Raw genomic sequence first — 14,207 nt, 5'->3', positions numbered from 1 at the left:
GCTGAATCACATTTCTATTTTCAGTTGAGTAAGCAGCAAGAATAATCCTTACAATAATTTCAAGGCAAGTAGTTACTGTAACAGCAGTTTCTCTGCTTTAAACACACCTTCACCTATACTATATTCTTACCAAGTAATCTTCACCAGGATGTTGCTGCTACAGTCTGTGGATTCAATTGATATTGCTAGTCCTTCAGTCCTTATTGAGGTTCATCAGGAGGAGTTGGAAAATTTGGCTGTTTGATTCCAAGCACTTTGTTGTTGACATCTCTTAGAACAGGGAGACGTCTCAAAAAGGTGGGGCACTGGAATATGAGTTGTAGTTAGGGTCAAATGTAGCCTGTCAAGTCTCACCTATCTTAAACAGCAATCTGCATGAATAGACATGTTTATTGGTGTGTGAGTTTCTTTGTAAATGTTCCTTCTTGAAAACATCCAAAGTTATTCTCAGAGGTAAATTATTACATTCCTTTCAAGGATAGGTGAGGCAGGAGGGTAGAAAAGTGTCATGAGACTCCTGTTCAAAACATTAAAGATTTGTTGGAAGGAGAAAATACACCATAAAATCAGATATTTGCCACTCTATTTCATAGAATTCACCTGTTGGTGGACTTCACAAGAAGACCTGCCAGCTGCTACTGACATTTTAGGTTGTAGCAGGTCAGGGGTTTTAATCATTTACCAAATAGAATTTTCTTTTCAAGCGTAGGCTCTGCATCTCCCATCCTGGTCTACTGCAGCTAATTTTCATGTGTATTAAATCTATAAAACCACCCAGAAGAGGAAGCATATGCAGGACATCACAGGTCGCTTGACTGTGGAACACATTCAGCCTTCCTCTCTGTGATATGTCCTGGTTGTGTATATTATGAAGTCTGATGCAGTCAATTTGAGGAATAAAGCCCCACATACTTATAACCATGGTTCATGGGTACGAGCCAGCAGGAGATAATAGCCACAGTGAGGGTGTCGTGATTTAACCCCAGCTGGCTACCAAGCCCCAATCGCTCACCAAGCAGCCATTCGCTCACTCCCCTGTGGTGGGATGGGGAAAGGATCAGAAGAATTAACAGTGAGAAAACTCATGGGTTGAGATAAAGACAGTTTAATAGGTAAAGCCAAAGCTGCATGCAAAAGAAAGCAAAACAAGGGATTCATTCCCCCCTTCCCACTGGCAGGCAGGTTCAGCCACCCCCAGGAGAGCAGGGCTCCAGCACGGGTAACCGTGATTGGGAAGACAAAAGCCATAACACTGAATGTCACCCCCTCCTTCTTCTTCCCCCAGCTTATATATAGTCAACATGACATCATATGGTATGGTATATCCCTTTGGCTAGTTCAGGTCACCTGTCCTGGCTGTGTCCCCTCCCAATTTCTCATGTCCCTCCAGCCCTCTCACTGGCAGGGCCCAAGAAACTGAAAAGTCCTTGACCTAGTATAATTATTACCCTGCAATAGTTAAAACCATCAGTGTGCCATCAACATTGTTCTCACACCAAATCCAAAACACAGCACTGCACCAGCTACTAAGAAGAAAATGAGCTCTGTGCCAGCCAAAATCAGGACAGAGAGTGATGGGGAATCTGACGTTCGTGACAGTATTTAGCGTTTCAGGTCAGAGTGAACAAGAGAGCATTGCATAGTTGTTTTCTGCTTGCTGGTCTACAGCCCTTCTCCTCGCTGCACTGTAGTGCTGAAACTTGGATCAGCAGAAAATGTGCTTAATGGGAAGTTTCACTGCTGCATCAAAGGGACGGCTGCCCAGGCACTCACTGAAGACCTGAAAACTTTGGAAGCTGCTGTCACCTTCCTTGGCTGCGTGTGCAGTCCACCATGCTGCAGTACTTTGCCAGACACGTTGGCTGTAATTAATTGCACTATGGTATGGATGAAGGAAACAGTTGTTAAAACAATGTGATATTGAGGATACTGCTTTAACAGTCATTTGATAGACTTTTATGTACGGAAGTTGGCAGGGCTTTTAGGAGAAATTTTAGGGATATTTTCCAGTAATGACACACTATGAACAGTGGCTGACTTAAGCACATGTATGTGTTTCTGTTTATTTTCTTTTTTAGTTTGTCTGATATGCAGAGTAAACCCTTGGAGATGTGATACATCTGAATGCTTCTACTCTGTATTTCATGCAGTGAAAAACAAAGGAAATATGAATTTCAGCCCTTGCAAAACATCATACTTTTGATGTTAGTTTTTTTACAACAGAAAGCCAAATGTGCTTATCACTAACAACACTTTCCTGATTTATCTTTAGGCAGAGGACAAATGTAATCAATTTCTTCTCTTATTTATCTTTACACATGGATATCTGCTTGTGTATATTGGAAGGGGACCTATGCCTTCTACTGGAAGGAAACTATATTCCTGTAATTGCTGGCAGAGTACATGCTGAGTACATTCTCCCCCTTATTCTTAGTCAAAAGCTCTCGCATGGTATCATGGAAAGAAGCATCACCATTGCAATGTATACGTTTTCCTGCTGGCCCAGGTAATTCTTTCCAAATGCCACACTCCAGTTAGTGTCTAATGAGTCATGCGCTTCCCCTGGTTATCAGAGGTGACTCCTGTTCTTGAAAGCTAATTCATGCGTAGGAGTATGACCCTTGTACTCGTATGCACAGAAGGTCTCAGCAACACTTGACGCTACAACATAGAAAAGATTAGTCACTGGCTGTGAGATTATCAACAAATTACTGCTACACGGTGATTCTGCATGACTCCTCCATGTGATCTGAGAAGCATTTGGCTGAAAAGACTTTTTATTTGAAATGTGGTGATGTTTTGTTTGTTTGAGGTTCCCCTCAGAGCTCCCAAAAGTCTGAGGGCTGTAGTCATGTCTAGCGTTAGCTCTGGCAAGCAGTTCTGGCAAAGGAAGTGGTATATTTGTTGCTGCTTTGGGTCCTTCAGGTGAGATGAAAACTAACCATCGGACTGCCTGAAAGCTGTTTATGTTGGTTAATGTTCACTTGGAAAAGAGCCGCTGTGTCCAGCGAGGAATGCTTGATAACATAGTCTGGGCTTTGTTATGTACGAGCTTGGTTTATATGCCCACAGCGGTACTTTCCAATCCCAGTGTCTGAGACATTATACAATGCAATACAGAGGAGGTAAAGTACAGGTTCATGTTCTCCTTTAGACAAAGCTTTCCAGCTTTTATAGCGTGTAAGAACCTTCACCTATTTTTCTTGCTAATGCAGTATATAATTACCTCTGTGATAAAGTCATATTGGATCTTCAGGAAAACCAGTGTAATGAAATACTCTGCTCTGAATATTTTTATTTTAATTTAGCATCTGTGCAAATTCAGGAGCTGTACCTACTCAAGAAGACTATTATCCGGCTATATATACCCAGAAATATGAAAGGTTCAGTATAGGATTCCTCTTTTTAAAAAGGTCATTTTCTTCAGCCTGGGATAACTGTCTACTACAATTATTTCTCTAAGATAAAATTGACAAGTGCAGTGCTTCCAAAGACCACTGGCCATTCAGACAAATGTAGATATCATTACTGCCACCTATTGTTACAAGTAGGGAATTGAAGATAAAAATTGTATTTTTCTAGATGGAGATAACATCTGAAAATAACAAGCTTGCTCCAGTTGATGTATTTGTAAATAAGCACGTTTCGGTGCCTTCTTTGACAGCTTTATTTTCAGAGTGATATAAAATTGACTAGTACAAGTGCCAAGAAAATCCAAGATCTTCATGGACACCTGGTAGAAAATAGTACTAAACTAAAAAGGAGCCACAGGCACCGTAATGTTCAGCATCACAGTTCCATTTTATTGTGTACCCAGGTACCACAATCTCAAGCCTTAAGACAGGTGTCCAGACACTTTTTAGAGGTACATAGGAAGAGGCAGGGTCTTCAGAGGCCTTCATTAGTGACAACTTTTTCACTTGTCATAATTATTACACCAGTTATATCTTGCATACATACTAGAAAATGGTCTTGCTGCCACACAGGTTGCCACACAGAAGGAAAAGGCTCCGAAGTGTGATAATGGGCTGAGTGATAGGATTCTGATTAGTATCATATGAATGCATGATACCATAATTAGTTGGAAGTAGTTATGGATTTTCTGTTTCTGCAATAAAGCCCCAGGAGTGGGAATTGTAGAGAAAACAAAAGATTTCAAATAAAAGAGATTTTAAACAGAAAGACTCAATAAAAAGGTTTGGGGTGGTTTGTGGTTTTTTGTTTGTTTTTTTTTTTTGTTTTTTTTTTTTTTGCAAGACCTACTGACTTGCTGAGTAACTCAGGTTTATGAATGATGCATCACAGATTGTATAATAACAAAATCACATATTTCTGATTGGTCATAAATATATTGTTTCTGATTCCATGTACAGAATCTTGACAAAGGTGTTTCAGTTTTATGGAATGATTTTCAAATCCTGAAGCCTTTACTCATTGTTTTCACACAGAATTCTGTGGAATTCTATTAATTTATAGACAGAGAAGTTGCCTTAATGAATACTGTGAGATTTAAACATATAATTAATATATCATAAAAACATCAAAACACTGTGATAATACCAGATTACCTTTCAAGTTGTAATGTTTGCTAGTCTGAGCCCTTCTTGAATGAAAGAGTTAATTTTTCTAAGACATCTGACATCTATCTATGCACATACATATAGTTATTAGACACCCCCCCCCCCCCAGTCTTCTACTGGAATTTGATGATTCTAAAGCTGTATCTAGTAAATCACTACAAAACTAAAAATTTGGCTCCATGCCTTATTTGGAGTCTAAAATGCATATTTTGGTTTTTTTTCCTGGGGCTGACTAAGTAAGTTCCACTAGGTAGTGTTTAGACCAATTATTATTTTAGGCTTTTTGGCATTTCAGACTAGAACAGGACACTGGAAGCAATGCCCTTTGACACTGCAAGGCCTTTGTGTATAACAGGCTCCAGAAAGTGCAAACGGAAATGGCTGCGTTGATTGAATGAATTATTGTACCCTTTGCTTCTCAGAAGATAAATTTATGCATGGACATCCTAGTGCAAAACAGCAGTTTATTTCGCTTTCAAGCAGAATTAGTGGATCTCAGCTGTGCTGGAATTTTCTCCTTACTCAAGAGAGATATAGCTAAAAAAGGTGCATTCCTTTTAGTTTATTCCTATAAATACCCCAGCTCAGCAAAAGCCATGCAACAATAAATTACCTGTCTAGCTTGGTTTTGGTTGTCAGTGAATTAGCCCAAAATTAAATATGTGAAGATCAGGACCAGTACTTTAATTTTTTGTCATCTCAATCATTTGTTTCTGCATGTGCTGTCCACACTATGACCAGTGGCTTTTATTAACAGACATTGTTTTTTCATTCCTGTTCTAGTCAGACACTGTGAAATGTGAAACCTTAATTCTGAACTTAATCATTCTGGTAGCTTGGGTGTCAAATGTGATGCCTTGTGGAAACACATCCAGATTCGTACAAACAAGCATCCACAAGATGTTTTTTTCTTCATGAATCTCTCATTATCTAATACTATATCTTCTCAGCTAATAAGTCTTTAAATTCCAAAATTACAGTGATTCACAGGGGCATGGCATGGCATGGCATTCATTACAGCAGGAACAGAAGGCTCTGAGGGTCCTTTTATGAAAGGACAGTAAGGGGCAGGAATTAATAGTGAGATGTAAGTGAAGAGTATGTGAAGTGGCAATCAGAGGTCTGGAACAGTCAAAAGTCTTTCTTTCCCATCCATCTGATATGAAATAACAGCAAAGAACTCTGAGATTCTTACTGTGATTTTGGTTTAATACTACTGAACATTTCTTGAAACTAGGAAGGACGTTAGGAGCAAAAAGCTGGAAAGATAAATGAGTGATGAGGTGTTGATGAAAGGAAGAGAGGATGCATCAGACTTAATTAAGGCTATTTCACACGCAAGCAAGCACTCTTGGTAGGTACTCTGCACGGTTCAGGTCTGGAGGATACACTATTTCTGTGCTACCCTTATAGAAGCAAAACACCTCTGACCAAATGAATCTCTTGGCTGTACAGTGGCCAGTATAGATTGACTTTTCCTTCACCCAAAACTTCAACAAATTTTTCGTAAGAAAACTATACTATGTATGCACTCACCTTCTTTATAAACTGAACACCGGATGTGTACTGTTTGTGAATCTATCAAATAGGAAGGAAATAAGGTCCCTAACTGTGAAAATCAGAATTTGTTCACATTTCTTTCTGTAATTGGGAGAAATCTCTCTATAATATGTGATATGGTTCACTTCAGTGCTCTGATACAGTGATATCCCACGTGAACTTGAATGATCCATAGCTAAAACTTGCATTTCCCAACTCATTGTCATTTTTATGGCTGTTAAGAACTGTTATGTAGCTAATATTAATCTTAATGAAAATTGTCTAGAACTACTCATGTCACATTAGTTTATTATTATGCGGCAGGTATATGTTTGTGATTTAATGTGAAACATTGGTGTGACTAGCTAAATTAAAAAAAAAACAATGAAAACTAAAAGGATCGGTTCAAGTATGTTCTATAGTATATAAATGGGTTATGAGCAAATAATCGAGAATAGTTTAATATTTGAAAGAATCAGATACTCAGCAAACTGAGGTTATTGGAATTACCCCTGCATGACTTCATGTTGCTATCTAGCAGTTGTTGTTTTTACTGTTCTTTTTTTAATGCTAGCAGCTGTCTTCTATACTTTAACACTTCCATCGAATAGTTAACGCAGACTCCTAGCCTTCATATAGCATTCCCTATACCCAATAATATAATCAATTCTCACTTTCAGTCATGACTATCAGGACTATTTTGACAAAGAGAAGGCAAAGAGGATCATGAAGGTCATTGTAGGTTAAAAAGTAGTTAATGTGACTTTCTGTGATCTTAATACAATCTCCCCTCCCCCTCGTGAAAACAGTAACTTCAAATGCCTCATAAGGAAAATCCTTATGCTTCTGCATAAGGAAAAAATATTAATATAAGAATTGAGCAGCATAATTAATAAATAAACCTTTAAATTTCATATTTCAAGGTTTATCCTACATAACTTGCAGTTAGAATGTCATCGCTAAAGAGAAAAGAGTATGAGAAAACTTCATTGGGGTTGAAACAATATCTACTGAAGCCATAGTAATCTTTCCATTGACTTCAAGGGCCTTTGTCTGGATCTTGCTTCTTTTGCATCCTAATGAGAATGTAAAATCTATATAATTTAATTTCTCTGTTGGGTATTTCAAAACAATCTCTGAGAAAAAAACACCCTTATCGTTCTGCAAGGGCATAGGCTGCCTTAACTGTAAGGCAAAGAATTTTAGTGATACATGTGTACGTATCGGCTCACCACACTCAGACCAAGACAGGCACATCTTGTGACTGTTGGAGTTTGTCAATAGGCTCCAGGCATTACCAGTGCCCTGGAGGAGGTTTATTATGGGTGGTAGTGCCAGGGGTAGTTTATAGGAAGTTACTCAGTTGCTCCTGACCTGAAGGAGCCCTCTTTGCTCCCTGCAGAACTTGTCTATACTTAAAGAACCACTGGAAATATTCAGATTGGAAGGGACTTCTAGTCCAATCTTCTGCTTACAGTGTGATCAGATATGACATCAGACCAGGCTTCCCAGAGATTTATGTAGTCATGTTTTGAGAAACTCCAGGGATGGTGACCACACAACCCCTCTGGGCAGCCTGTTCCACTGCTTGCCTGTCCCCATGGTGAAAGTTTTGCTTTATATCCAGCCTGAGCTTCCCTTGTTTCAACTTACACCTGTTGTTCATATACTAGATTCTGTCCTTGGAATGAAAGTGAGTATGTGCCTTCTGTCTATTCAAATAAAAGCAATCGAGAGCTGCTTTTAAAAATCGAAGACTTCATTTCATGAGATTTTATACAACTGCATTTTTTCTGTAAGTTGCCTTTGGTAATGAAGAGTTGAAATGTCAATGGTCCTCATTCAGAGAAAATCCATCTTCATTAAAAAGTGGAAATACTCCTAATAAATCATGCTGGCATCAACTGAAATGCTCATAGATGTTACTGTGAGATTTTAGAAGCTCAAGAGAGTGGAAATGTGATAATACATTGGATCCTGCTCTGAGCCAGAGTGAAATCTGTCAGACATAAAGTTGAAAGAATGTACTTTGGATTTTTGCTGATAACAAATAAAGGGTTAGAAGTTATTACACTTTTGAATTCAGGCCCATCCAGAGCTGTTATAACTGAAATATTTCCTTTGATAACATTAAAAAGCTACTTGGACTGGAAAAGAACAGCTGTCCCTGTGTTGGAAGGACATGAAATCTTTTGATGAAATAAGGGGAAACTATAGGCAAAAGCCCAAAATCACAGTTTTAGATATGGCAGAAACCAAGCCTGTAATGTTTGTATGTTTGCTGCAAAATATGAAATCAGAACGAAACAGGTGGGCAGTGTTAGTTTTTCATTCTCACAGGTTTAAGCAAAAGCACAGACCTTGTGTTTGGCATTATTATTAGTGTGTTTCAAAAAGGTGAAGGGAAGACAGCATCTGTACCTCCTGTAGAAGTGCTTTCCTAAATCAATTAGATTAATCTTAGCTGGAGGAACTCTATCAGGTAGTTCTGGTATTCACATCAATGGCTAAGTCTTTGTTTAAGCCTCCAAAGCATTTTTACACAATTATGTCTTGTAGTAATCAACTTGAGTTTAATACTCAGTTGTATAAATAAACCCCTGTTTGTTTAGTTCATTTCAGTTTTATGAAATATAAACTAGTTCAAAAAGCAAACAGAGTTCTACCAACTATCTAGATACTATTTATTATTTGATATGCCTGTCACATTGCATCTTACAGACCTCTTCTGTCAACCAAACAACCCTAATCTATTTGTCCTCTACTCTCCGTGAATTTTTTTGTTCAGCCTTCCTCAGATCTTTTCTTTTTTGACTGTTTTCTTTCAGATGCTATGAAATCAGGTAACATGAACCTAGCTTTGTTTTAAATTGCTGCATAACATCTTTTTTTTTTCAAAATTTTTCTGTAACTTGCTCAGAAATATCTCTTATCAATGTGAAGTGATAGCCAATGAACCAGCCATTAATTTTTTTTCTTGAGAAAACCAGGCAATTTAGGGTTGACTTCACCAGCCACCACACACCTTCATTTCTAGATTGACGTTTCACATCCTGTCGATATCAATAGAGATCAAAAGCTACAACATCCTGGTTGCTAATTCATAGTGGTACACACGAAATTTATTTGGAGATTGTTCTGGATTTTAAGCCTTAGAGCAAATGTCATCATCATATGTTTTCCAGTGTTCTTTTCTATGATTATTTGACCTACATAAGGGACACAGAAGTGACCTCTGGAAAGTTATTTATGGTCATTATTCCCAAAAAGTAATTCAGATTCTCCCCTTCTGATGTATATATAAAATTTTTGTTTATTCTTCATTTTATCTTGCACTGACAATATAAACACCTAGTTTTGCTCACTCTTATTGAGCTTTCTGAAAGTTCTCTTCAGGTGAAATAATCTCCATTCTTTTGCCACGTCAAGTAGCTAATAAATAATTGTGTTACACCTCTCCAGCGCTGAACTGCAGAGCATTTCATTTTTAACTTCCTTTCATGCTGAAGATAGGCTATTTATTCCTACTGTTTTCTTCATGAGCATTCAAGCCCCATGACAGAATTTAACATGTGGAAGCTCTGACTAGCTTCTAACTGCACTGGACTGTACCAAAAACTCACTAAATTGCACAAATGCAGTCCTCTCCCAGGTCTCTTAAATGTTTCATGAAGTTCCTAGTAGCCAAAAGAAGGGGGAATAAGAATGATGGACTTTGAACTTGGGTACATTATTTTTCATAGACTTACAGACTAATTCATCTGGAAGGGAGCTCCAGAGGCCTCTAGTCTGATGCTCTGCCCAAAGCAGGGTCAGCCTTTGGATCAGAGCAGGTTGCTTGGGGTTTATTCCGTCAGGTCTTGAAAACCTCCAAGGATGAAGATTGCATGACTTCATTTCTCAATTTAGAAATCTGGTTCTATCCCACTCAGTAACCCCAGAAAGAAACATTGATGGAAGCAGTAATGAAAACTGTAGATACTTGAACCTAAGTCCTTTATAATCAGTGAGCCTTTCCAGGGAATTCAGGGGACTCTGACTGGTGTATTGCAGTGAACATGAGTTGAGCCACACTCGTGGTTTTACTCCAAGCAGAGGGAATATCTTCAGGCATTAGATGCCCACTCAGCCTAGATACTATAGAAGATACAAATAGATTATTAATAATTCTTTCCAACTTGGAAAGAAGCAACACCTTCTTACTGTACTTTTATCCCTTCAGGCAGCTTTAGTTTGATATTTGTAGCTAAGGCAGTTGAAGAAAGTAGAAACGGTTTCACAGGCAATATCAAAAAGTGGCAATTAAACTGTGATTTTTCATTTTTTTTTCTCATTTGTCTGCACCTCTGACTTTCTTGGGCCAGCTGTTGTATTAGTTATGCCTGGTCCTGTCACTGAGCAAATCCTTTGAAGGTTTCTCTACTGCCATTTCTATGTTGCTCTGATTTTTCTGTGTATAAAAAGAGTTGGAGTAGCACTGGTCCAGACCGAGAGAGTTGTGTTTATGAAACTACTGTCAAGGGTGCTGCCATAGTTCTGCTGGTCATTGCTTAGTGAATGGTTAGAGGGCAGCCCAGGGCTATTCTGAATCCAAACTGTGAATCTGGTCCTTGCAAAAGTCCTTCAATTTCTTTCATAAGCTGGTTCAAGATACATAGGTTATGAAATGAGTGTTTCAATTCATTCTTTTAGCTAGGGATATGCTTAACAAGAAAACCCTGAAGTTAAGGTGCTGAATTTCACACCTTGTTGTTTGAACATGCTTGCTAAGGGGAAAAATGTTCTCTCAAAAATTGATGTGTAGTCAAAACAGAATTTCACTTACTTAACACATTTGAATTTAAACTGCTTAACTAAAGAGTTTTTATCTTTTAAATCCACCTTCCTACATTAAAAGCATTTTTACTATTCGAATGAATTTAACTAGAGTATTTATTTAAAGGAACTAGCTGTCTTTTGTATAACAGATGCCAGAATGCCTCCATTCTGAATATATCAGGCAATTTTAATTGCAATGCTGCTAGACTTGCCAAGTCTTGACTGTGTTGAAGCCTCCTTGCCCTGTACCTGGCAGGTGGCAGTCAGTGCAAGGGCACAGCAGTGGCCTCGCTCCTCTGCAGTCTTGGGAGCTTTCAACAAGCTGCCTCTGGAGAGGAGAGCTTTTAATGCCATGCTGTAAACTGGGGACAACCACATAACAGAGTGCTGCTAGAAGGCACTTTTCATGTTGACCTTGTGCTTTGCTTTCTCACCTGCCATGTGAATCTATGAATCATGAGTATCTCCAGATATGTGATCCCAGATCAGCAGCATCTTACTTAAGGAACTTGTTCACCTTCTGGCTTAAGCTAGTCCATGACTTTTACTTGCTGTCAAAGCAGTTTAAAATAGCCTGTTTTGAGATCTGAGGCATGGTTATGAGTCTATCGAGTTGCCTCAAGAACTGAGGGGTTGAGCTGCTCTGTGCAAGGCGATACACCCTGTTGTACCTGCCCCCAGCTGCAGTCCTGCCTCTGAGCAAAATTAGCAAAGCTGGCAGAGCCCACAGTGAGGAAGATCCCTTAGGTAGGAAAGGCTTTATGATCCGTGTGCTTCTGTATCAAGTATCCGCCACTGCCTGAATTAGTCACAGAAAGATAAGCACAGATCTAATTTTACCACTCAACTTTCTGAACAGTATGGATGCAGCTGCATGAAGAATATATTTGGTGATACATACAGTTGGCAAATGGATTTGTCAATGTTTTTTTCTGGTGGCAATAAAAATATATAGTCTATTTAATGGTGCAATATCATAGCAGATATACAAATTGTTTAAACTCACCTTCTTACAGAAAAAAAAGACAGAAGAGGCACAGTCTTGTAATGAGCAATCCCTGGGTGCTGCATTGTTATACACATGGCAGTAGCTCATAAAGCTGAATTCCTCCTTTTGATCAGTTTTATTCTCAGTGAAGTACTAATGATGGTGACATTCCAATTCTTAATCTTTATTTTCTTAAACTGGGGAAACCAGTTTGGAGTGATGTTGAATGTATCACTGATTTCAGGAAGCCACAGAAAGGCCCTAATATGCTTGAGTGTGACCCCCAATCATTTTACCCATGTGAGAAGTGCAGAGTCAGATTGTGTTAATTAAACTTTGTGAAGATGAAGTTTAAAATAGTTGATTCAACAGTCAAAACTATGATGTGCTTATTTCTTTTATAATATATCATTTATCATTATTTATGATGGCCATTGAAAACCATTGTTGTATTTTCAAGTCATGGATCAACACAAAGACTATTCAACATGAAGTCACAATTCCAGCTCTTATCAGAAAACAGTTATCAAAAATCAGAGATTGTTTTGTTACTGGCAAATATATTTGATATCAGCTGAACAATAGCTCTTCCAAAAACTTTCATCAGTTGAGAGATTAGATAAAACATTACGTATAAAAATGTATAGAATTTCCTATGATTATTCAACCAATGAGAAGTTTTATAATATAAGCAAAAATATTTAATCCTACAGTTCATGTGTAAATCATAACTTCAGCCATATTAAATCAGGGGAAATAAAGGTTTTGATATGGTAAGTGATATGACAAGAGACTAAAGGGGGGAAGGAGACACAACTCAGAGTTTGGAGGTTTATGGGTGACATGGACTCTAGGAGAGATTTCCCCTTACATTACACATATAACTAGAACTGCTACTGAATCAGGCTATTACAGTTAGCCTGTAAGTTGTGCACAAGAAATACAGTATTTCACACTGAAATATCAGGATAATTTTAAATTACCATTCCAGATGGTAATCCATAGTGAGATCCTTTTCCTTACACAGACACATACTCATCCTACAATATTTCCAAATGTTCAGGGAATGATTCAAAGTAATTTCTTATTTATCCAACATTTCCCCAGCTGCTGTTACACAAATTGTAAACATAATCTTAGTGTACTTCACAATTTCCTATGATTCTCAGGAACGGCTAGAAAATATGGAATTCAGAACACTAAACTGTAAGCTTCCTTCTTTTATCAATAAAGGTGTGGAGTCTGGGTAATAACCGAGCCCATATCATGCAAGCAATATGCATATTATAATTGTTACTGTTTATTGCTATGTTATTCCTGTATGACGTTTACTTTAGAAGTCGTTATCTAATTAATTTTTTTTACAAAGTGCTCTGGTGCAATACATTTTCCTTTTGCAACATTTCACTTTTTCTTTATTCTGTTTATGGGCACATTGGAAAAAAACTTGTTAGTGAAATTTAAGTATGTATTAGTATGTATTTCAGTAAAGATATAATTTCCCAGGAAATGTTTAAATTGGGATAATCAAGCCACCCCTTGGCTAAAAGAAGTTACACAGGTGGAAGTGTTTGGAGTTCATTTGCAGACACATTTGACAACTGATTTTGACAGTTTCCAGTGCCTGGTCTTTTGAGATAAGTGGAAAATACAGCCCAAGGGGCAAATGTTTTGCTTACAGTGGACTGATGCATCTCCCACTCTGGCAATACCACACCAAGAATACGGCTTCAATATTGCACGAAGCACAGGCTGCCGGTGACAAGGCAGTGCCACACAACACTGCCACATCACACTCACCAAGCCGCAGACTGAGCCAAACCAGGGACCCATCCAGGCTGGAGAAGGGGAGATGTGTTTCCCTCAGAACAGGCCCACACCATGAGCAATGATACTGGACAAAAAGAGAGGGTGGGAATGTGCAACAACAGTGGGGAAAAGCTGCCTCTGTCCCTCCTGACAGCAGCATGAATGTAGGTCAATGAAAAATGGTCCTGAAAGTGCAATTCTTGTGCCAAGAACAACAAAGTTGAACTGATGCTTCAGCACATCATGATGTCCATCCTCTCTTATCCCTGCTCCTTTCCCCCTGCCGTTACAGACAGCCCAGTGGGGATTCAGGGGCTCAAAGGAGAGCTGCCTGATGTACCCAATTAACGTAAGGTAGTTAGCAGGACTCTACAATATGTAAGTGACCATGCATGTGAGCATGACAGATTAGCAGGGTCTGGCACAAAAGGTAGATCACTGATGTTTCCAATTAAATGATTTCTTGGGTCTGC

The 14,207-nt window shown here is 38.5% G+C and overlaps 1 protein-coding gene across 1 annotated transcript in view; it reads left to right on the top strand.

Annotated features, from left to right (window-relative positions):
• STK32B (serine/threonine kinase 32B) overlaps window positions 1-14,207 on the top strand; it is a 179,179-nt gene that overhangs the window by 106,662 nt on the left and 58,310 nt on the right. The gene's annotated exons all lie outside the window — the stretch shown is intronic.

This window comes from Falco peregrinus, chromosome 2 (assembly GCF_023634155.1).
Source record: "Falco peregrinus isolate bFalPer1 chromosome 2, bFalPer1.pri, whole genome shotgun sequence".
In the NCBI taxonomy this organism is placed as follows: Eukaryota; Metazoa; Chordata; class Aves; order Falconiformes; family Falconidae; genus Falco; species Falco peregrinus.
Note: the sequence above shows the minus strand (reverse complement) of the source record. Positions and strands in the feature narration are given on the sequence as shown.